Source organism: Magnolia sinica, chromosome 8 (assembly GCF_029962835.1).
Source record: "Magnolia sinica isolate HGM2019 chromosome 8, MsV1, whole genome shotgun sequence".
NCBI classification, from domain to species: domain Eukaryota; kingdom Viridiplantae; phylum Streptophyta; class Magnoliopsida; order Magnoliales; family Magnoliaceae; genus Magnolia; species Magnolia sinica.
Genome location: NC_080580.1, coordinates 44,827,708 through 44,851,502, shown reverse-complemented (window position 1 = coordinate 44,851,502; position 23,795 = coordinate 44,827,708).

Below are 23,795 nucleotides of genomic sequence, written 5' to 3'. Positions count from 1 at the left end.
AAGTTTACCTAAATCACAAAGGCAACATCATCGTCACATATCCACTAATATAAACAATTGAATATAGTGATGAAAGGGAAATACATATGATAAAATCAAAACTCTAGAAGTCCGCTGCATACTCCAGGCTCAATGCTGCTGTAACCTAACGCCACTTGCACGCATCTATCATGCATAAGCTTAATGAAAGCTTAGTGGGTGGTGAAAGTGTGTGTACAAGGTTAGTGCCAAGTAAGCAATATCAGAGTAATCAGAGTTAGCGGAAATACTGATAATCCCATAATCATACGATATCAGAAATACTAGCAAGATTATAAATCATACAATATCAGAGTAAACGGAAATACTGCAAGTCTATAAATCATTCAATATCAGAATATGTAATGTGGATCGACTATACAAATGCGAAAATCATAGAGAGCTAAATATCAGATGCCGATGATGCCATGCAATATGCAAATCCTGAAAAGCCACGAATACCATCAACCTCTTCTAGGCCATCCATCAAACCTGCGCGTATCGCGCGATCATGTGGGGATAACTCCACCTCATAAGAAGTCCCATAAACATCTTAGCCCAATGGCATCTGCTTTAATCAATCATCCATCACAACATGCATATGAATGATGGAGGTCCACAGAAGGATGGGGAATCTAGTCCAAATATCAAGATAGGCTCACTGATATAAAACACGTCACGATAGTTAAGGAAAGAATCCAACTTATAGCCACCACAACATCGGACGATGCTCCTGAGGTGGGACCAAGTTTCGCCTTCACTGTGCACAGTAGCCTTCCAACACAGTAGCCTGCCAATCACTGGTAGCTCGCCCAGGCTCCTCAGGCCCCGCCTACATCAGTGTCTACCCACATGTGATCACAGTGACGGAGCGTCATGATATTCCCTACCGAGTGCAGAGTCGAGTCTAAGTACAATAAGAGGGCTTCCTCACCCTCTCTATTATGTAATAAACTAGACTTCTTATGGGGCCTAATAATTAGGGTCAATCCACAAAAAAAAAAGAATGAGAAATGGCAAGTATCATGATACTATGTTGTCACATACTCATAATCGGTATCGGTAACCGGCAACCGGCATCGATAATCGGAATCGGCCTTGACAACTGCAATCAGCCATAATAATCAGCCTCGACAATTAGCCTAAGGGAAGGTCACATTGTGGACATTTAACCATCATTACTCCCAAGGGGTGGCCCACATAGAGCCAAACGTATAGTGGGCTTCTAGCCTCACATAAGGGCCATATACACATCAAGTGGGCCGCATCGCATGGGCCTCTCACACATCTCATCGAGCCTCGCCATCTAGGCTGGAAATACATCACAATGGGCCTCATTATATGGGCCAGAATTATATCACAATGGGCCTCGCTAAATGGGCCATAAATACACAACAAGTGGACCCTGCACATTGGCCTCAAATACATCACATGGGCCACAACCCATGGGCCTAATGCACATCACGATGGTCTGCTCACTCGGGCCTAATATACATCACAATGGGCCGCTCACTCGAGCCTAATATACATAACAGGTGGGCCCCGCACATGGGCCATTAATACATCTCAATGGGCCATGACCCATGAGTCGAAAATATATCACAATGAGCCTCAAATACAGGCTGCATCAATGGGCCTAATTACATCATATTAGGTGGGCCCTCCACGACCAATAGGTGGGCACCTTCCAAATGGGCCCACCAAATGAACAGCATGGATGCACAACACATATATCATGGGGTCCCATGAGGCTGGGCAACATGGATATACAACACATACACCATCTTGGGCCTCCCAATACAATTCATGGTGGGATGCCCCAAGTGAATAATCTAATCCGTTCACCATCTTGGCCACCTTAATTGAGCTCAAATAGACTCTGACTAGGACTGGTTTGGATGATAAGGGACTCCAAAGAGGGCCCTAGAGTGTTTCAGTAGATGGGCATTAATACCCTTAGTAAGGCCCACTCGAGACTCATATTGACTCAAAATTTGACACATGGCCTAAAATTATAAGGAGAACAGTGTTTCTTCTTCTTCTTCTTCTTCTTCTCTTTCTTCCTTTATTTTTATTTTACTCTACTATGTGGGACCCACTAGTGGATAATCCATTCCATCTATTATATCGACCAGCTCTTTATGGACCAAAGGAGTCTAATGATGGATAGGTCCACCACTTATACACACAAAAATAGGTATTAGAAAGTTCCAATAGTGGGACTTTATTTCCCTCGGTGCGTCCACTAAGAACTAAGATTTGTCTCGTTTTTCAACTCATGGCCTAAAACTACATGGGGAAGGTGGTGGACGGCATGGATTAAACAAATACATCATGGTCGGGTCCATGGTTGGGAAGCCCCCACCCCATGTCTTCATGGTTGATGTGAGGGGGTGCTCCTACTACCACCATCGGTTGTCGTGTGGTCCACCTGATGGTTGGATCGAGTAGATTTTTGGGCTACATGGCTAAAATGTGCCAGAAAATGGACATATGGTGTGGATCTACATTAATATGGGTCCCATGAGTGAAAACTCACTCCAAACCTCCCATACAAAAAAAGTAAGAAATGACGTGGGTAACCCAACCCCTTTAACATCTGAGGTATGGCCCACCTGGGATTTGAATTAGCTTCATTTTTCAGCTCAATGCGTAAAATGAGCTGGGAAATTGGATGGACGACATGGATTTAATTTATACATCAAGGTGGGGCCTACATGAGCAGCCCACCCCAAGTTTGGAATCAAGCTCATATCTGTTTTTGGTTGCTAGACGGTACACCTCATCGTCAGTTCACACTTAATTACCTAGCCACGTCCAGCGTCCCTCGACGCTGGACAGTTTGGGTAACACACATATATATAAGGTGGGCCCCACTACAGACGTGCTACAGGTGGGCCACCAAATGGCTGAATGGTGTAGATAAGACACACATTAAGGTGGGGTCCATCCGGGTGGGCCACACGGCCACATCATCACACTAAAAATATGAAAGAGAGAGGGAGAGAGAGAGAGAGAGAGAGAGAGAGAGAGAGAGAGAGAGAGACTGAGTGATGGAGGGACCCTGGCACTATGGGCCCTCCCTTCCACACATCACAACATATATCAAGTGAGTCCCATTACATGTGGGCCCACCGATCAAAATCAACGGTGAAGATCCTTTCTCTACCAAAATGTAAGGTCTAGATGACCCTATTCATGCGAGTGAAATAAACATCATGATGGGGTCCATGGAAAATGGCCCCATCATAGAATGATCATGAGGATCAAGATGGGTCATCGGCCACACCTAAGGTCCAAAGTGAGATCCATACCATCAATCGATAGGCGTCAGCCCATCATCAAAGCATTAAATCTAGGCCTATAAAGCACCCATCGTTTGATCTTCTTGGTCTGATGGAATGCTGATCTTCCTGTGTCTCACTTTGATGGAGGGTGATGAGAAATGAAAGGCTAGGATGATAGATTTTAGGATGAGAAGTGGACCACAGAACTCACTCTTCTCTCTTGAAATTGCTTGGACGTCCACCACTTTGTTACTTGGAAAGTGTGTTGACAAAGAGAGAAAGAAATGGTGGTTGTAAGGGAGAGGTGATGGATGTGAGTGATGGATGTGAGGTGATAGGTATACATGACATGTATGGGTGTGTAAGAGAGAGGGTGAGAGAGAGTTGACTTTGGGGTTGCTCTTGTACTTGACATGAGGTAATTGATTGATTGATTGAGTGATTGATTGATGAGACATGTTATAGAGATTCTCTTGGAATTGCAAACACGCAGTGTTTTCCTTGAACTGAACACGGGCCCACATCTCCTGGTCAGGGTATCAAATCGGTGTGTAAGACGCGTCGTCGGAACCATGGCAATGGTGCAGTTGCAATGGTACAAGTTTTGAATCGAGCCGACTATGATATACGGGACACAACTCAGAATCGCTCGCAAACACTGATAACAGACCACGGGTCACCGAAATTCGACCGAGAGGACCGCGGAAGCCTACGAAACGGTACGGGTTAGGATACGGGTCTTACAGCTCTCCTCACCTAATAAAAATTTCGTGCTCGAAATTTACTATCACGCAGGACAAGGCAAAGGAAGAGAAAACATCGATATAAACATATACAAGGCATAATCAATCTATAAAAGGATGAAGATAGCGTTCTCTATTCTTAACCTCGCGCTCGCAAGACGCATCATCAACACTATGGTGATCCTACTAAACCTCAGATCCTGGTCAGAAACGGTCGAGACTGGAACACTAAGCAGCCTCACAACCTCATCGGTAGGGAGCTATATCAGAAAATCTCTAAGTTATTCGAACTCAGGGATCTAACCATTCTAGGTTCTCAACAATCATCAAGTGAAGGGTAGATATTAGTAGATATGTGATGTTATCTTTAGGTATTCCCAAGTTAAGCTCTGATACCAACTTCTGTCACGCCCCAAACTCGAAAACCAGGCTCACAAAATTTCTGATCGCAGAATCCGGTGCCGACAGCCTCCTTAGTACCCCATTCTCGGCTCCTTGCATCCATATGCCAGATTCTGATCTTAGGATCCTACAAGGAGGATTTTCTAACTTACATTTAACTTGTAATAAGCGTAACACAAGTTTACCCAAATCACAAAGGTAACACCATCATCACATATCCACTAATATAAACATTTGAATACAGTGCTGAAAGGAAAATATATATGACAAAATCAAAGCTTCAGAGGTCCGCTGCATGCTTTAAGCTCAATGCTGCTGCAACCTAACGCCACCTGCATGCATCAATTGTGCATAAGCTTATAAAAAGCTTAGTGGGTGGTGAAAGTGTGTGCATAAGGTAAGTGTTAAGTAATCAGAGTAAGTGGAAATACTGATAAGCCCATAATCATACAATATCAGAAATACTGACAAGATCATAAATCATACGTTATCAGAGTAAACAGAAATACTGTAAGTCTATAAATCATTTAATATCAGAATATGCAATGCGGATCAACTATGCAAATGCAAAAATCATAGAGAGCTAAATATCAGATGCCGATGATGTCATGCAATATGCAAATCCTAAAGAGCCGAATACCATCAACCTCATCTAGGCCATACATCAAACCTGTGCATATCGCACGATCATGTGGGGATAACTCCGTCTCACAAGGAGTCTCATAAACATCTCAGCCCAATGGCATCTGCTTTAATCAATCATCCATCACAACATGTATACGAATGATGGGGGTCCACAGAAGGATGGGGGATCTAGTCCAAATATCAAGATAGGCTCACTGATATAAAACGCGTCATGATAGTTAAGGAAATAATTCAACTTATAGCCACCACAACATCAGACAATGCTCCTGTGTGGGACCAAGTTTCGACTTCACCATGTGCACAATAGCCTGCCAATCATTGGTAGCTCAACTAGGCTCCTCAGGCCCCACCCACATCAGTGTTCAACCACGTCTGCCCGCCTACATGTGATCACAGTGACGGAGCATCATGATATTCCCCACCGAGTGTCGAATCTAAGTACAATAAGAGGGCTTCCTCACCCTATCTATTGTGCAATAAATTAGACTTTTTATGGGGCCCAATAATTAGGGTCAACCCACAAAGAGAAGAATGAGAGAGGGCATGTATCATGATATTATGTTGTCACTTGCTCATAATCGGTATCGGTAACCGGCATCGATAATCAGCATCGATAATTGGAAACGGTCTCAACAACTGGAATCAGCCTCAACAATCGGCCTCGATAATTGGCCTAAGGGAAGGCCACAATGTGGACATTTAACCATCATTGCTCCTAATGGGTGGCCCACATAGAGCCAAAACGTATAGTGGGCTCGTGGCCTCACATGAGGGCCATATACACATCAAGTGGGCCGCATCGCATGGGCCTCTCACACATCTCATTGAGCCTCGCCATCTGGGCCAAAAATACATCACAATAGGCCTCATCATATGGGCCAGAATTATATCACAATGGGCCTCGCTAAATGGGCCATAAATACACAACAGGTGGGCCTTGCACATGGGCCTCAAATACATCACATGGGCCACAACCCCATGGGCCTAATGCACATCACGATAGGCCACTCACTTGGGCCTAATATACATCCCAATGGGCAGCTCACTCGAGCCTAATATACATAACAGGTGGGCCCTGCACATGGGCCATTAATACATCTCAATGGGCCATGACCCATGGGTCAAAAATATATCACAATGGGCCTCAAATACGGGCCGCATTAATGAGCCTAATAACATCATATTGGGTGGGCCCTGCACGGCCAGCAGGTGGGCCTGCACTTCCAAATTGGCCCACCTAATGAACAGCATGGATGCACAACACATATATCATGGGGTCCCACGAGGCTGGGCAGCGTGAATATACAACACATACACCATCTTGGGTCTCACAATACAATTCATGGTGGGATGCCCCAAGTGAATAATCTAATCCGTTCACCACCTTGGCCACCTCGATCGAGGTCAAATAGACTCTGACTAGGACTGGTTTGGATGACAAGGGACTCCAAAGAGGGCCCTAAAGTGTTTCAATAGATGGACATTAATACCCTTAATACGGCCCACTCGAGACTCATATTTGACTCAAAATTTGGCACATGGCCTAAAATTATAAGGAGAAGATGATGGATGGTGTGGATTAAACAAATTCATCATGGTGGGATCCATGTGTGGTAGCAGCCCAGTAAACCTTCCACCCTCACTGTCACTAGATAATAATGTACAGGGACGTACTTTTTTTTTCTTCTTCTCTTGCTGCCTTTATTTTTATTTTACTCTACTTTGTGGGGCCCACTAGTGGATAATCCATTCCATCTATTATATCGACCAGCTCTCTATGGACCAAAGGAGTCTAATGATGGATAGGTCCACCACTATACACACAACAGTAGGTATTAGAAAGTTCCAACAGTGGGACTTTGTTTCCCTCGGTGCGGTCCACTAAGAATTCAGATTTGTCTCACTTTTTTACTCATAGCCTAAAACTACATGGGGAAGGTAGTGGATGGCATGGATTAAACAAATACATCAAGGTGGGGTCCATGGTTGGGATGCCCCCACTCCACGTCCGCATGGTTAATGTGAGGGGGTGCTCCCACTACCACCATCGATTTTGGTATGGTCCACCTGATGGTTGGATCAAGTAGATTTTTGGGCTACACGGCTAAAATGTGCTAGAAAATGGACGTATGGTGTGGATCTAAGAAATACATCAATACGGGTCCCATGAGTGAAAACTCACTCCAAACCTCCCATGCAAAAAAGTAAGAAATAACGTGGGTAACCCAACCCCTTTAGCATTTGAGGTATGGCCCACCTGGGAATCAGATTAGCTTTATTTTTCGGCTCAATGCCTAAAATGAGCTGGGAAATTGAATGGACAGGGTGGATTTAATTTATACATCAAGGTGGGGCCTACATGAGCAGCCCACCCCAAGTTTGGAATCAAGCGGATATCTGTTTTTGGTTGCTGGATGATACACCTCACTGTCAGTTCACACTTCACTATCTAGCCATGTCTAGCATCCCTGGACGTTGGACGGTTTGGGTAACACACACACACACACATATAAGGTGGGCCCCACCTACAGATATGCTATAAGTGGGCCACTAAATGGCTAGATGGTGTAGATAAGGCACACATCAAGGTGGGGTCCATCCGGGTGGGCCACACTGCCACATCATCACACCAAAAATATGAAAGAGAGAGGGGGAGAGAGAGAGAGAGAGAGAAAGACCGAGTGATGGAGGGACCCCGGCACTATGTGCCCTCCCTTCCATACATCACAACATATATCAAGTGGTCCCATTACATGTGGGCCCACCGATCAAAATCAACAGTGAAGATCCTTTCTTCACCCAAATACAAGGTCTAGATGACCCTATTCATGCGAGTGAAATTAACATCATGATGGGGTCCATGGAAAATGGCCCCATCTTGGAATGATCATGAGGATCAAGGTGGGTCATCGGTCACACTTAAGGTCCAAAGTGAGATCCATACCATTAATCGGTAGGCCTCACTTGACCCATCATCAAAGTATTAAATCTAGGCCTATGAAGCACCCACCATTCGATCTTCTTGTGTCTCACTTTGATGGAGGGTGATGAAAAATGAAGGGCTAGGATGATAGATTTTGGGATAGGAAGTGGGCCACACAACTCACTCTTCTCTCTTGAAATTGCTTGGACATCCACCACTTTATTGTTTGGAAAATGTGTTGAGAAAGAGAGAAAGAAATGGTGATTGTAAGGGAAAGGTGATGGATGTGAGGTGATAGGTGTACTTGACATGTATGGGTGTGTAAGATAGACGGTGAGAGAGAGTTGACTTTGGCGTTGCTCTTGTACTTGACATGAGGTGATTGATTGATTGATTAATAGGACATGTTGTAGAGATTCTCTTGGGATTACAAACGCGTGGTGTTTTCCTTGTACTGAACACGGGCCCACATCTCCTGGCCAGGGTATTAAATCGGTGTGTAAGATATGGCGTCAGAACCGCGGTAACGGTGCATTCGCAATGATACAAGTTTTGAGTTGAGCAGAGTATGATATATGGGACACGACTCGAGATCACTCAAAAACGCAGATAACAGACCACGGGTCACCAGAATTCGACCGGAAGGACCGCGGACGCCTACAAATGGTACGAGTTAGGATACAGGTCTTACATAGGCCCTGCTGGACACTCCAGCATGGGATGATAAAAAGGTAAGAGGTGGGGGAGGGGTCATTACACCTGTCAAGTTGACTCAAGTGAGTTGTCGGGTTGATTTCGGGATACATCAATAGACCGCACCTCAAGTTCTCAGTCACGTTGTTTTCATCCTAGTGGAGGTGATCTAAGTTAAACCTATTTTAATCAAATCTAAGGTGAGGACTCACCCTTTGAGCTTCCCACTTTGATTCACCAATCTGGACATAAATGATACTTTAATTCCATGAAGTTAGTAGCTCTAAATTCTCTCATAGTTTACTTGTCTTATTATATAATTTTTCCAATATGTTATGTACTGAACCATGTAATGAACAATTGTCATGTCTCTTTAATATTATCAAACATGAATGAACTGGTTGTCACATGTTATCTCAAGTTGTAGGGTTTATTAATTAATTAAATGTGGTCATTTATGATTATCTTATAAGCTGAATGGAACATGTTAAGGTCTTACCATCGTGCGGTCCATGGTTGCCTTACATGGCTTGGATCACACTTTGCCTTACATGGCTTGGACTGCATGTTGTATACATGGATTGGATCCTCTAGATGCCTTCATGGCATTGATGGATTATTAGTGCCCTCTTGTGGCTTGATGGTTACATTCATATATCTTGTTGCTTCCTAGCCATCTTGCGGTGTTCATTTGTATCATGATTTTCGAGTGGAGTTGAAGTTTGTTTATCAATTTTCTAGCCATCTTGTGGTGTTCACGTATGACATAATTTTCAGGTGGTCTAGGGTTTGTATGTTGTTTGTCTCTTCATCTTGCGGTGTTCACATACGATATGATTTTCGGATGAAGAAGTGGTTTGAAGGTTGATTTTCTATTCACCTCATAGATTTCACTTGTACCATAATTTTCGGGTGGAGCTAAAGTTCATTTATTAATTTTCTAACCATCTTGCAGAGTTCACGTACAATGTGACTCTCGGGTGCAATAGAAAGTCGTATGGTGGATTGGTTGGGTATCTGGACATGTTTCCTTACATTGCGACTACTATTATATCTTGCTTCTGATGAGGTTGTATTGGTTGACTTAATTTTTGTATGTATGAACATGATTATGAATTACCCTGTTTAATATATCTATTTTCATGACTGGCGATTTATACTGGATTATGAATGATGAGTGTGCAATCTTAGAGGGTGTTCCTCACTACGATAGCCATTGACGCTATCAAACCATAACAGTTGATGCAGGCGTAGGGCGAGCCATCACTGTTCATTGGGTTGATAGAGCAGATTGTGTAGTTGCAGAGCTAGACGGGGTCCTTAGAGCCCATATTGTGCTCCACCACTAGTTGATAGATTCCTGTCTTTGCTTATATGAACTTTGTATTTAGAATTATATAAGTCCTGTATGGGTACTACATTTAAATTTTCATTATAGTTGGAATTTTTTATTGAATGCATGGTTTATTCTAGCTTCGTTGCTGTTAACTCTGATTAATAATAAGCAGTTCAAATTTACATTGGATTTTATAGGCTAACGCTTGGGTTTTTGGAGAACGAGTCATATACTCGGGTTCCAAAAACCGAGGCGTTATAGCCCCAAATAGCATGTTGGGTCCATGTAGATGGAACGGTTAGGATGCAACACATACCTCATGGTCAGGCCCACAAAACTTGCTGATGCCAAAGCATCAGCTCATAGTGTGGGGCTCACCATCCAGATGGACGGTTGGGATAACACATACCTCATGATCAGGGCCCATAGAACTGCTGATGTCATTACAGCAGGTGGAGTCCCACTGTCCGGCAACTACTGGATGATGCTGGGATGGATGAAATACATGCACTATAGCTAGGTCCACACATGTGGGACCCACCAGCTTTGGAAAAGCTAATATTTGTTGTCACGCCCTGAAATTCGATGGTCGAGCAAAACTCAGCTCCCGAGTTTCAAAACATCACTTATGCAACAAATTAAATGATGGATGTATGTTGTCTGTATGAGTGCATAAAACATGGAATAGATTAAGCCAAACTGCAAACATAATTCAGGGATAAGTGAAAGACGCAAGTGGAAGACTTCAAGAAACATGTGTACATGTGCAAGTCCCTGAAATACGTATACCTGCCTCAATGCAGTATCAAGGTATGCTGAGGTCACTACAAAGGGCTCATCACCAATCAATGTAGGCGGCAGCACGAATATAGTGTCCCATACCACCATAATCGGCTCACGAGTCTGGTGTGCTCACTGGTCACTACAGGGAGGCTCGTCACCCCAGCGTAGGCCGACAGCTCGACCACGGTGTCCCATACCACCATGCCCGGCTCATGAGTCTTAGCGGATCAAGGTACAATGGTTAACGGGATTGCATTGGTAAGTTTGGTACCCTAGATTCAAACAATAGCATCCATACATGGTGAACATCCATCGGGATAATCAGGTTACTTGACGAACTCGACTAACACGAGCGCACATTGAGTTGAACGACATAGAGTGCGTAAACACTCCGTGTGGCCAAACCACTGCCGACAACCCTAATACGACTCGGGTTCGTCAAACACGTCTTACGTGGCGAAAATAACTTCGGCCACGAATTCAAGGTCTGTTACCGATTTCCTGGACTATTCCATAGTCCCAAACACATTCAATTATAACAGATATTCATATTAACAATTTAGAACAGTAATGGAAGAACAATTCAAATCATACAATATGTGAGCATTTGAAGAATATCAACTTAACATGGATTTCAACATAAGTAGTGCTTGAACGTAAATAACAAAGAATGTAAATTGAATGCAGGAAATCATACACACCAATAGGAGAGTTGAGAATCTCTTCTCAATGCCCATAATAGGTTAATATATTACACACTTAACCATTCAGACATTTCTACAAACACTTAGACTACATAGTCCAACATACATGACGTATGTTGGTGATAACACACATTTGGACAATTCCTTTCCCCAAGGAGTTGACACACATACAACTAGCACAAGTATACGACAATTAATCATGGCAAACACATGCTCATATTTTATACATATACAATACTTCCTACATATACATAGAATACACAAATCTCAATATAACTCATATATAACAGAAACGCAATATAAACATCACAGTTGGCATGTGAAATTGCATCCACAATAATAATAAACCATTACCCAACATTGAAAGCCTTGAAAACCATAACTTATATGAATATAGTCCGCACCTTAAACCAGAAAAAGCACACAGATCTGATTCAGATGATAAGTCTCCGTCAACGACGACTAGAAAACCTAAGGCATGAATAGAAATGAGCTACATCAACACATAGACTAATCTAAGCTTTAACACAGGCTAGGGTTTGATTAACTTACCAAAGAAGGAACTTAGAATCACCAGAATAATGATTCAAAAGTGATGGTTTAGGGATACAGAGTAACAGGAAAGAAACTCAAGATGATTCACCAACTTTTCTCTCACATTCTCTCTCTTTTACTCTCTCTTTCTTAGCTAGGGTTTAGAAAATTCGTATAGAATAGAGAGTGAGGGTTTTAAGGTCTATATATAGGCCTAACATTGATGAAAATAGCCCCAAGGCCAAGGTATACTTAGGTTATAACCAAAACAGGTCTATACCGATCCAACGTAACACTTCCGGTGGTCCTTTCTCCACGTACGGTCGAACTTAAGCTCACTGACCATGGATTTAGGTCAGGCTGAGCTTTCATACCGATCGGATTTACAGATCAGCCGTGGCGGACCACTCTCAATTCAACGGTCATCGAAACTCGATCAGGTCCAGCGGCACTAGGACATGCCAGGGCCATCTTCCCTGATCCGAGGGTGAAATTGGGTAAAAATCCAATGGTCAGAGTGCTTAAAATCGGCGCAGAAGCGACACGACTCAGATTTCATAAAATCATATTTAATTTCTCAGCTTTCTCACACTCTTTACTCCGGACTCAAACAAATCGACCCAGGACATCATCTGGACTTGCTTTTTGAGGTGATGGTCAAGCCCAACAAGATGACCAAAATTGTCTAAGATCATCGCTATCGGACTTTCGACGAGCGGTCCAGGTCCGATACAAAGATTCCAAGTACTCCCGAGAGCAACTGGATTTAGTGTTGAATCCTAGATTTCAGAGTAACATAACGCTAATGATTTTACAGGCTTTAGGTCCTGCAGATCAAATTTAAAGTGATTGGTGCAAATTTCACAAGCAATCGAGTTTAGCGCTAATTAACCCATGCATAACTTCTAAGGAAAAATAGAGGTAGTACTCGGGTCTTGGCATAAAATTTTTCGAGTCATTAGATTTGTGTTTTCACACACCCATCCAGCAGACGGACGACCTGGATAAGACGCGTACCTTATGTGGGTCCCATGATCGTACGGTGTGAATACAACACAGATCATGGTGGGGCCCACGGATCAAGCTAATATTTGAGTTTTCCATCATCTGAGCTGGCCCGAAAATAGGCAGCAAGGTGGGCCCCGATTGGACAGTGGGTGTGTCCCACCTAGCGGACGACATGGATAAAATAAAACATCATGGGTGGGCCATACAATCAGGGGAGAGAGGGAGGGAGAGAGAGAAAGAGAGAGAAGAAAGAGAAAGAGATGTGAGGAGGGGAGGGGCACCACCACTATGAGCCCTCCCTGTCTTATAATATATACATCAAATGGGTCCCACTGAATGTGGGCCGTCAAATCCTCAAATCCATGGTAGAAATCCTAGATCACCCACCGATTATCTTCTTCTTGGTCCCTTGGCTTCCTTAACTCATTGGCTTTGATTTTAATGGAGGATGATGAAGTATGGATGGCTAGGATGGAAGATTGGATGGTATGGAGTGGGCCACACTAGGCTTCTTTCTCTCCTTAGAGGTCTTAGACGGTTACTCTCTTGGTCATTGGGAGTGAAGAGATCAAACGAGAGAGAGAGAGAGAGAGGTGATGGGATGAAAAGGGATGGGATGGGTGTAAGGAAAGGATGGGTGACGTAAGAGAGAGTTAACTTTGGATGAGAGAGGTATCGGTGAGTGATGGGTTGTATTTGATTTGATTGATGTGATTGATTTGATAGATTGGGTAGAGATTCTCTCAGGATTTGCAACGCACGTTGTTTCCTCAAGATGAACGTGGATCCACAACTCCTGGCCCGGGTTCGTATCAGCGTGCAAGATGCGGCGTTAGAATCGCAGTGATGACGTGGTCGTAATAGTACAAGTCTTGGGTTAAGCTGACTCAGATCTACGGAACGTGACTTAGGGTCACGTGCAAATGCCAACTATAGGTCGCGGGTCGTCAAAATTTGACAGGGAGGATCACGAAAGTCTAAAGAACAGTACGGACTAGGATATGGGCCTTACAACTTTACCTATAATTATAAATCCACATCATCCTCTATATTAAGCAAAGGACTAGATTCGTTAGTTCATTAACAATCCTAATAGCAATTTCTAGAGTAAGTGTCCTCCTATCATGTTCGAGTAGTGTGCATGCCCAAGTCTTTAGTGCCATGACTTGGACTCATTATTCATAGCCATGTAATATTAGATAGATGGATCATTCTCCCTACTACTTTTAATTATGTAGCAGTTGTCACTTATGCGAAGACCTTCCATAATAAGTTTTCCTGTTAGGTCCAAGATCTTACACATATTTTTGGAGAATGTGACCATGTGTTCTTTATTATAGATTTGTGAGATATTAAGAAGATTGTGTTTTAATCCTTCTATGCAAAGAACATCTTTAATCTTGGGCATTCCAGGGCCAACTATTGTTCCCTACCCAATTATCTTGGTGGAGATCCCATCTCCAAACGAAACTGACCTACCATCAAATTCAGAATAATCAGAAAAATGGGTTTGGTCACCAGTCATGTGTTTGGAGCAACCGCTATCAAGATGCCACTAAGAACTATTGCCTGCCTTAAGAACTACAAGACAATTGTTCTTATTTTTCACTACCCATTTGGTGACAATCTTTCTTGGAGATAGTGATTTATTTTCACCATAGGCTTGTTTGGATTTTTTGGGAAACTATACCAAATTCCCTTGTTTCATTAGTTCTTTGGTCTTCTGATTTAGTTGAGCAACCTGATTTAATAATTCCTCCATCCTTTTTGTCATTTTGGGTGGAGTAGGATGTTTCCTTCCTTCATTTGGTATATATTTTGAAGGACTCTTGATATTCTGCATTGTTCTTCTAGTTGGTTTGAATTTACCAGAGAAGTTGAAACCGGAAGTAGAGTGAGACCTTCAAAAAGTAAGACATTCAAACTTCTAATGTCCTAAGTCTCCACATGAATTACAGATAGGAGTGTCCCTTGTATTACTTTTAGATGGCACATTTTTCTTAGTCACAGGTGTTGTAAGAAGGAGGCTAGTTTTGCACCTTTCATACCCAAGCCTCTCTTATCCTTTTGTGTTCCTCCCATTCCTAGAAGTTTTTCTAGTTTTTCACTACTTTGGGAGAACCTATGACTAAGTTTAGTTGATTGTTTTGATTTTTCTGCATAAAAAATAAGTTTATGATTTTCATTCTTTAGATGCATATTCTCAGATTCAAGAGTTCAATGTGTTTGTTTAATTTTTGTATTTCAGATTTAAGGGATGTTGTTATTCTTTCAAGCTTATCATTTTCCATATGGTATTGTTGGAGATCATTTATCAATTGGGTATTAATTTCTAGAATTTTATCTAGATCCTTTTGTAACTGTTTGTTTTTGTTTTCAGTAATACCAAGCTTCTTAAGGATACTAATGCTATGGATATAAAGTTGATCATAGGCATCATGAATGTTATCCTTTTCTTCTTCTTCTTCTTCTTCTTCTTCTTCTTCTTCTTTATCATCTGAGGAGAGTGTCTCTTTGGCTTGGGGTTCAACCATTTCCTCATTGTCCTTTGGATTGGAAATGACAGTAGATGTGAAGGCCATAAATATTTTTAAAGAGTTTTGGTCCCCATCACATTTAGAATTACTGGATTCAGAATTTGATTCATCAGTGTCATCCCATGTGGCTGCCATAACCTTTCCCTTTGTCTTCTTATTGGGACATTCAGTGGATAAATGCCCAAATTTTTGGCAATTGTAACATTGAGGCTCTTTGGACTTCTTGAAAGGTTTGTCTATATGGCATTTGTTGTCCAATTATTTTCCTTTGTTATTGTATGGTCTACCACGGTTCTTGTTAAAGAATTTTTTGAACCGTTAAGCCAAGAGAGTCACTTCCTCATCATCATCTTCTTTGTCACGTTCCTCTTCCTCAATCATGGTTATGTTTTTAGAGGCCATGAGGGCATGTGGTTTGAAGTGTAGTTCAAAAGTTTGTAGTGAACCTACTAGTTCTTCTACTTTCATTACATCTATATTTCTACATTCTTCAATGGTTGTAACCTTGGAGTTGAAACGTTCCGGTAAGGACCTCAAAATTTTCCTATAGATTTTAGGTACCAAAATTTTCTCTCCCAATCCACCCATAGAGTTACAAATGATGTTCAACTTTGTGAAGAACTCCATAAAGGTCTCATGTTCTTCCATCCTGATGTGTTCAAATTATGATGTAAGAAGTTGTAGCTTTAATCTTTTTATTGTACTAGTTCCTTCATGGGTAGTTTCCAATAAATCTCATGCTTCTTTTGTTGGACCACACATGCTAATCTGATTGAAAACTTCTTGTGATACCGCAGAGTAAATAGCATTCATAACTTTGGCTTCATATGTTTTCTTTTCTTTATCATAAGTAGTCCACATCTCTTTAGATTTGGGTTTGGTGATAGTTGTGCCATTATCAAGTACCACTTGATCAATTGGTGACACATCCATTTTCAACTATTTCCCAAACATCATGATCTATAGATTGCAGAAAATAATGCATTCTAGCTTTCCAATATGCATAATTTGAATCATCAAAGACAGGAGGTCTAGAAATTGATGATCCCTCTCCTTTGGCCATAATTTTTAACTTTATTTAAGATCTCTCTCTAGGTTGTTAAACCCTTAAGAGGAACCCACTCTGATACCAATTGAAACTACTGTATTACTACAATAGTAGTAGAAGTATGGAATTGGTTAAAGTGTCCTAGAGGGGGGTGAATAGGACTTTATAGAATTTATACCAATTTAAAACCTAATTTCCTAATCTTGAACTAATTTGCAATTAATTAAGATATGACAATCTTAACTCCAAAGGCTTCCAAGCCAAGTAGAGGATCCAAACAATAGACTACTCAAGTGATACAATTTAAACGAATAGTTTATGTAAGATTGTGTATATGAGTGTGTGGGATGTGATTCCTATCAATCCTAAACATTCATGTAATCATGCATCATATTTAAATACTCGAGATAAGCATAATTAAATGAGTGTGCAAATAGTAATCCCAAACACGATCATATATAGTGGTTTGGATACGTGCCTACTCCACTCCCGGCAGACACACTCAACTCATGAGTGTATCGGATTTCACTAACAAAGGTTTCAAATCAAGTTCACCTCAAACCTTTACAACCTACACAAAGTTGACACTAGGACCTACACAAGGTTCCTAAAGATGTCTACAGAAGGAAAATCATCCTACACAAGGACTCAATAGTTTATGCCCTACACAAGAGCAAAGGTTCTATACAAGAACCTAGGTTTAGGCCACACAGGCCAAGTTTCTACACAGGAACCTAAGTTTAGGCCACATAGGCCAAGGTTTTACATAGGAACCTAATTTTAGGCCACACAGGCCAAGGTTCTACATAAGAACCTAAATGTATTCTTCTGTCGGAGGCCTCCATTGAGGTCTTGGTAAGTTTGAGATACAACCTGAGACCCAATCCTCCACAAGGAATGATCTATAGGATCTCTAGACTCTAATGACTTACTTGTAAGTAGGTGAGCCCTATTCAGTACATGATGAAGATGATCTCCCTTGATGATGGAGAGTCTTCAGCTCCCTTGAATTGCAACACTTTTAGATGCTCCAATACAAGTAGCTAGGGTTGGATTAAGGTATTTGGTGGAATCTACTTTAATGATTGTGGATCTTTAAGAGACAGAGAGATTCCAGTGTTTGTGTATTCAAGAGATTCCAACATAATGATTTGCCATTAAGTAAGTTGCTGAAGGATCCTTGAATGGTGAAGTTCATTCTCCAATCTAATCTATTGAATATTCAATGATTGCATTTAAGAAAGGATTGAAGGATGAACTCCCATGAGAAAAAAGGTTTATGATGTTAGGTAAGCAATAACTCTTTCAGAGCTCACTCTTTTTCTCCATTAACCATAAGAACCAAGCTTATGTTTATAGAGGCAAAAAGTCCCAATGGTAATAAATTTTCCAGAAACTGTCTGCGTTTGATGTCATTGAACTTAGTTCAATGTCGTCGAGTGTTACCTCCGATGTCATCGAGTACTGGTTCGATGGTATGAGATTGTCGTTCAAAGTTTATTGGATGCTTTCTTAACCTTATTCAATGTCATCGAATGTGATTTGATGTCATCAAAATTTAAATTTTAATGTCATCTAAACGAGTTTGATTCCTTAAAGTTTTAAGTACTTTTTCTCCAAAGCTTGTTAGACACTTTCTTGTCCTTTTTCGATGTCATCGAGCGTGATTCGATGTTATCAAAATTTAAATCTCGATGTTATCGAATCGAGTTCGATTCCTTGAATTTTTTAAGAGATTTTCCTCTGGAGCTTGTTGGACATTTTCTTGTCCTGTTTCGATGTCATCGAAATTTGACTTTCAATGTCATCGAGACTACTTCGAGTCATCAAGTATTTCCAGGAGATTTTTCAAGAAGCTTGCTGGACATAAGAATATTCGATGTCATCGATCACAAATTGAATTTTCAGTCCATATATCTGGTGTGGTTGCTGGACATTTGAGAGTCACTTTTCGATGTCATCGAGTCATGTTCAATGTCATTGAACAAGTATGTTCGATGACTCGAAGTGACATGCGAAAAACTAATTTGATTTGCTTATTTGTAACTTAGTTTTCAAACATGAGTTTCTTTGTTGTTCTTTGAATTTTAGTGGGAATTTTATACCTGAGGTGTTTTAGTCATGGGATGTGAGCCTTAGTTTACCTTTGACATTCCTGATTCATCCACTTTGTTGAGGCAGTAGCTTGTAATGTCTTCTCGTGGGGCTCACTTGACTAACCAACTTAACCATCACATTAATTGACAAACACAAGCACTTTCACAGCTCCTTCCAATCCTTACCACTGTTGGTTAGGAAAACATTCTTAATTGGGGCAAAACGGCATACCTCTCTACTGCATAAGGAATGTATGCGTCGATAGGTGAAGCATCCCTACATGATCTGACATTCTCTATTAATTTTAGAGAAATTATTGATAGACATCTTATTTCAAGATTAGTGGACATTTATGTCAATGATGAAGGTATTCCAATACCTACACTTGCTGAAAGAATGACTGAAACTAAACGTTGGGAACCCGTAAGTTATGTCAGTTTAATGCCGAATGGAGTTCGGGTAATGCCCTCTGTGTCAATCAAATGTTACCCAAATATAGAGTTCTTCATCGTATTTTCATTTTCAATGCCTATCCTAGATTCGGGAATAAGTCTGAACTTACTCCCTTTATGTGTCGTGTTCTTCATGTTATTGTATCTGGCATTCCTATCTGTCCTCCTTCACTGATTTACTACATAATGATTTAATTTTGTATCCATCCTAGTCATGGGTTTGTTCCTTTTGCTTATCTCATGAATAGCCTTGCCACTCATTGTAATGTTGTCATTCCTCCTATTGAGGCACCTGTGGCAATCCTTCCATTTGATAACACGAACATTCACAAGATGAATTTGGACTACCTACTTGGCCAGCGAGATGAGGATGAAGTAAAAGAAGAGGAAGCCCCTTTGCTTGAAGAGACATCCATGGATGACATTTTTGCTGAGCTAGATTCAGATGATGAAGTTGATCCTGATTTTCAGCCTTCTCAGGTTGATGATTGGCTTAGATCTTTAGAGGAGAAACTTGTTGAGTTAAAGGTATCTTAGGATACTTTGGCTAAAAGTCACAAAGCTTCATTGAAATACATGCGAAAAGATTTTCATCGCATTACCCAAGGACTCCACCAAATTAATCCTTCCATACCTCCTCCATCTTCCTCTAGGTTTGATTAGTTTTATTGCTATGCATTTTCTAGCTTACTTACGTCTGTATTAATTTTCACTATATGGATTGGTTGACTTGTTAACTCTTGTTTCATACTCTCTCTTTATGCTCTCTTAATGCTTTCATTACTCATGTTCTGGACTTAATTATAATGATTATCTTGTGGTTCAGTTATCCATTTTCTAGTTGTACTGTATTCAATTATATGGTGTTCTCATGCTCTTTCCTTTGTCAATTTGTGACAAAAAGGGGGAAAGATTTAATATGATGAATATGATTGCTATGATTAAATGTATGAATAGAAAATGTTGTTGGAGTTGTGTGTTGGAAATATATGTTATAATACAGGTGTTATATAAGGCAAAGAGAAGCTCAAATTGAGGGGGAGTAGGCAGACATTGCAGAGTAGAAATTTTGTAATTTTGTACGAACTGTTTTGTCATGAATTTGACAAAGGGGGAGATTATAAGTGCTATAATGTATAAAGCACTCTTGTTTTTCAATTTTTCATGAGACAAAACAACTTATGATGTAGTTCACACAATGTGATGGAAAGTTCACCTCCAAGTAAATCAAGATGGAAAGTTCACCTTCAAGAACAAATCATGAAGTTGGATAGTGCAAGCATAAGCACAAGTCATGAAGATGGATAGTTCAAGCTAAAGTGTATTCAAGTTCTACTGCACATCTAGTAGAAGATTAAGCTCCTCTTCGAGTGCACTTCAAGTAGAAGATCAACTGAGCACTATTGAAGATTCAAGTACAAGATTTGAGCTTTACACTTCAATGTCCAGTTTTTTCAGGTATAATTGACCCTAGAAAGACCTTAGACTTATGTGTCTTTAATTGATAAACTTTTACGGGTTGTTATACTTTGGTTAGGCTTTAGTTCGACTAGTCTAAGTAGTGGCTCGACTAGTCTAAGATTATCTTCGACCAGTCCAAGTTTTAAACTCAAAAAATGGATATTTCTACTGGTTTCTCCACCAGTCGAGTAGACTGCTCGACTAGTCGAAGAGGCACCTTCGACCAGTCGAGGGGTGCTCGACTCAAAGTCCAACAACTATTTTTTAACACCCTCGACTAGTCGAAGCCTGTGCTTGACTAGTCGAAGAGTGCCCTTAACCAGTCGAGCAGGGCCTTCGACCAATCGAAAGTCAGTCTTATCCGATTGCGCCCAAATTTTGAAATTTGTTTAGTTCTTAGACGAGTCGAAGGAGACCTTAAACGAGTCTAAGCAACAACATTTCAACCTATAAATAGAGGCCTTCTCTCAATCTAGAATTACTCATCCAAACTAAGAAAAGCCTTTATTTAGAAAGAGAGAAGTCCCTACTATCATTAAGCTATTGCACAGTATTTTATATTTTTGCTTATATAGATATTGTTTTTAATTCCTTGATATCTTTTCATGAATCATATGTTTTAAAGAGAGTAATCACTCTTCTTTTGAGATTTAAGGGATTTAAACAAGTAGCCTAAGGTTTGAATTAATTTAAAATCAATCTAGAACCTATAACCCTTGTTTGTGTTACTAGACATTGAACATTCTACTTCAAGCGAAGCAGTTCTACTGGCTACATCAATAACGTCTTCAAAGAGAAGATAAGTATCTTTCCATATTTTTTTAGTTTTTTTTTTAGATATCCAAAAAATTTCTTGTATTGGTTTTAACTGAGATAGCCAGAAAATCTCACCGTGGGGTTTTGTTTGTGATAGCCCTTCTAAAATCACAACTATATAGGTTTTAAGGTGAACCTATGAAAACTTTGTTTATTAGTAAATGCCAATATCACGTGGATTGTGATTATTGGGAATGGAGTAGGTGTGGCTGTTTGAGAACAGTTGGTGTACACATCGAACCACTATAACTTCTAGTGTTTGTGTTGAATGATTTAAGTTTTATATCTATGGTAAATGGTTGTAATTTATTTATGCATATGTGGTGAATGCTTGTAATAGATAGCTTTCTTGTCTCTTTCTTAGTTTGTGATCTTGATCCTTACAAACATTCGTGGAATCAGGTTGTCCTACCTAAAACTTTGTTTTTGGTGTAAGGTTATCCTACGAACTAAGTTTGAATCAATTTCTCAATACTACTGCTATTGAGATCTGTGATTTGTTTTGATTTATTTATTATTTTAGTTCCTTGAAATTTTTATTTGGCATAGTCCTATTCACCCCCTTCTAGGACTGTTAGCTCACCTATTTCAATATTCACAGTCCTTTTAATGATAATATCTCTAGAGCGAAGATCCCTAACATTCTTCGAATCTTCTTCAGGAGATCTTAGGGTTCTCACCCTAATTGGAGTCGTCCTGGGGGAGGAGCCGCTAGGGCCCTTACGTGTAGCCTTCCTCTTAGACTGATGCTCCATGTAGAGTTTGCAAAAGAGAATGTTAAAAAATATAGATGGGTTTGGCTTAGATAAGATTTTTGCACAAAAACCCTCTATAGAATGGATGTAAATGTCAAATCAACCACAAATTGAAAATTAACTACCACGGAGGAACCCAAATCTAAAAAGAAATTGAAAATAAACCACTTACAATGACAAAATGGCGATGGGTTCTATGAGTGGAGCCACGGCTAGTCGAGGAAGAAGGGAAAAAAGAAGAAGAAAAATGATTTTCCCTCTTTTAAGAAGCACACCCACGCACTTCAACCGGTCAAGTATGGTCCTCGACCCGTCGAAGGTCGACTGGTCGAGGACGTGCTCGACCGGTCATGAAGCTAGAAATTTTCATATTTTTTAAAATTTTTGTAATTTATATGTTTTGCATTTAAAAAAAATTATAAACAGACAAATAAAAAAATGCATAAACAACATGATTTAATTTATTAAAAGTACATAGACCAATATCATGTTTTAATTTGGAATATTTATTCCTCTCAAGCGGTTTGGTCAAAATGTCTGCAAGCTGCTTTTCCGTCTGAATATATTCTAATGAAATGCTCTTGTCCTCAACTAATTCTCTAATGTAATGATATCGAATGTCGATATGTTTCATATGAGAATGTCGAATGAACTTTTTAAAAATATTTATAGCGCTTGAGTTATCACAATATAGCATCATTGTATCTTACACAATCCCATAATCAGCTAACATCCATTTCATCCATTTCAACTAGGTGCTAGCATTGCCAGCTGCAATGAATTTTATTTCTTACTGAGCTAGGAAACTAAACAAATCTCTACATAGAAACATCCACCACTCGTAGATTTTCTATCGTCGATGTTTCCTGCCCAGTCTGCATCGGTATATCTGGCAAGTTGTACATTTGTATTTTGCAGATACATAGATTGAAATTAACTGTATTAGTGACATATCAAATTATCCATTTAATAATGATTAAATGAGATTCCTTAGAATCAGACTAATATCTAGCACATATTCCAATACTAAAAGCAATATTAGGTCTATTAGCAGTTAAGTAAAGAAGACTACCAATCATGCTTCGATATAAATGAGAGTCTATACTTTTACCTGTTTCATCCTTAGAAAGTTTGAGAGTTGTACTCATAGAAGTATCAAACTTTTTACCGTTCTTGAATCCAAATTCTTTACCAAATTTAAAGCATATTTGGTCTGAGAAATGAAAATACCACCTTACTATTGCTTTACTTGTAATCCAAGAAAGTAATTTAATTCTCTAACTATACTTATTTCAAACTTAGATTTCATCATATTTGTAAACTCAATGGACAAGCTAGTGCTTGTAGATCCATAAATAATTTCATCAACGTAGATCTATAGAATCAATATATGTTCATTATATTTTTGACAAATAACATTTTATTAACACTTCCCATGATAAAGTTGTGACTGAGTAAAAATTTAGTCAACTTTTCGTACCATGCCCTGGGAGCTTGTTTTAGACCATAAAGTGTCTTTTTAAGAAGATATACATGGTCTGAAAGTTTAGGGT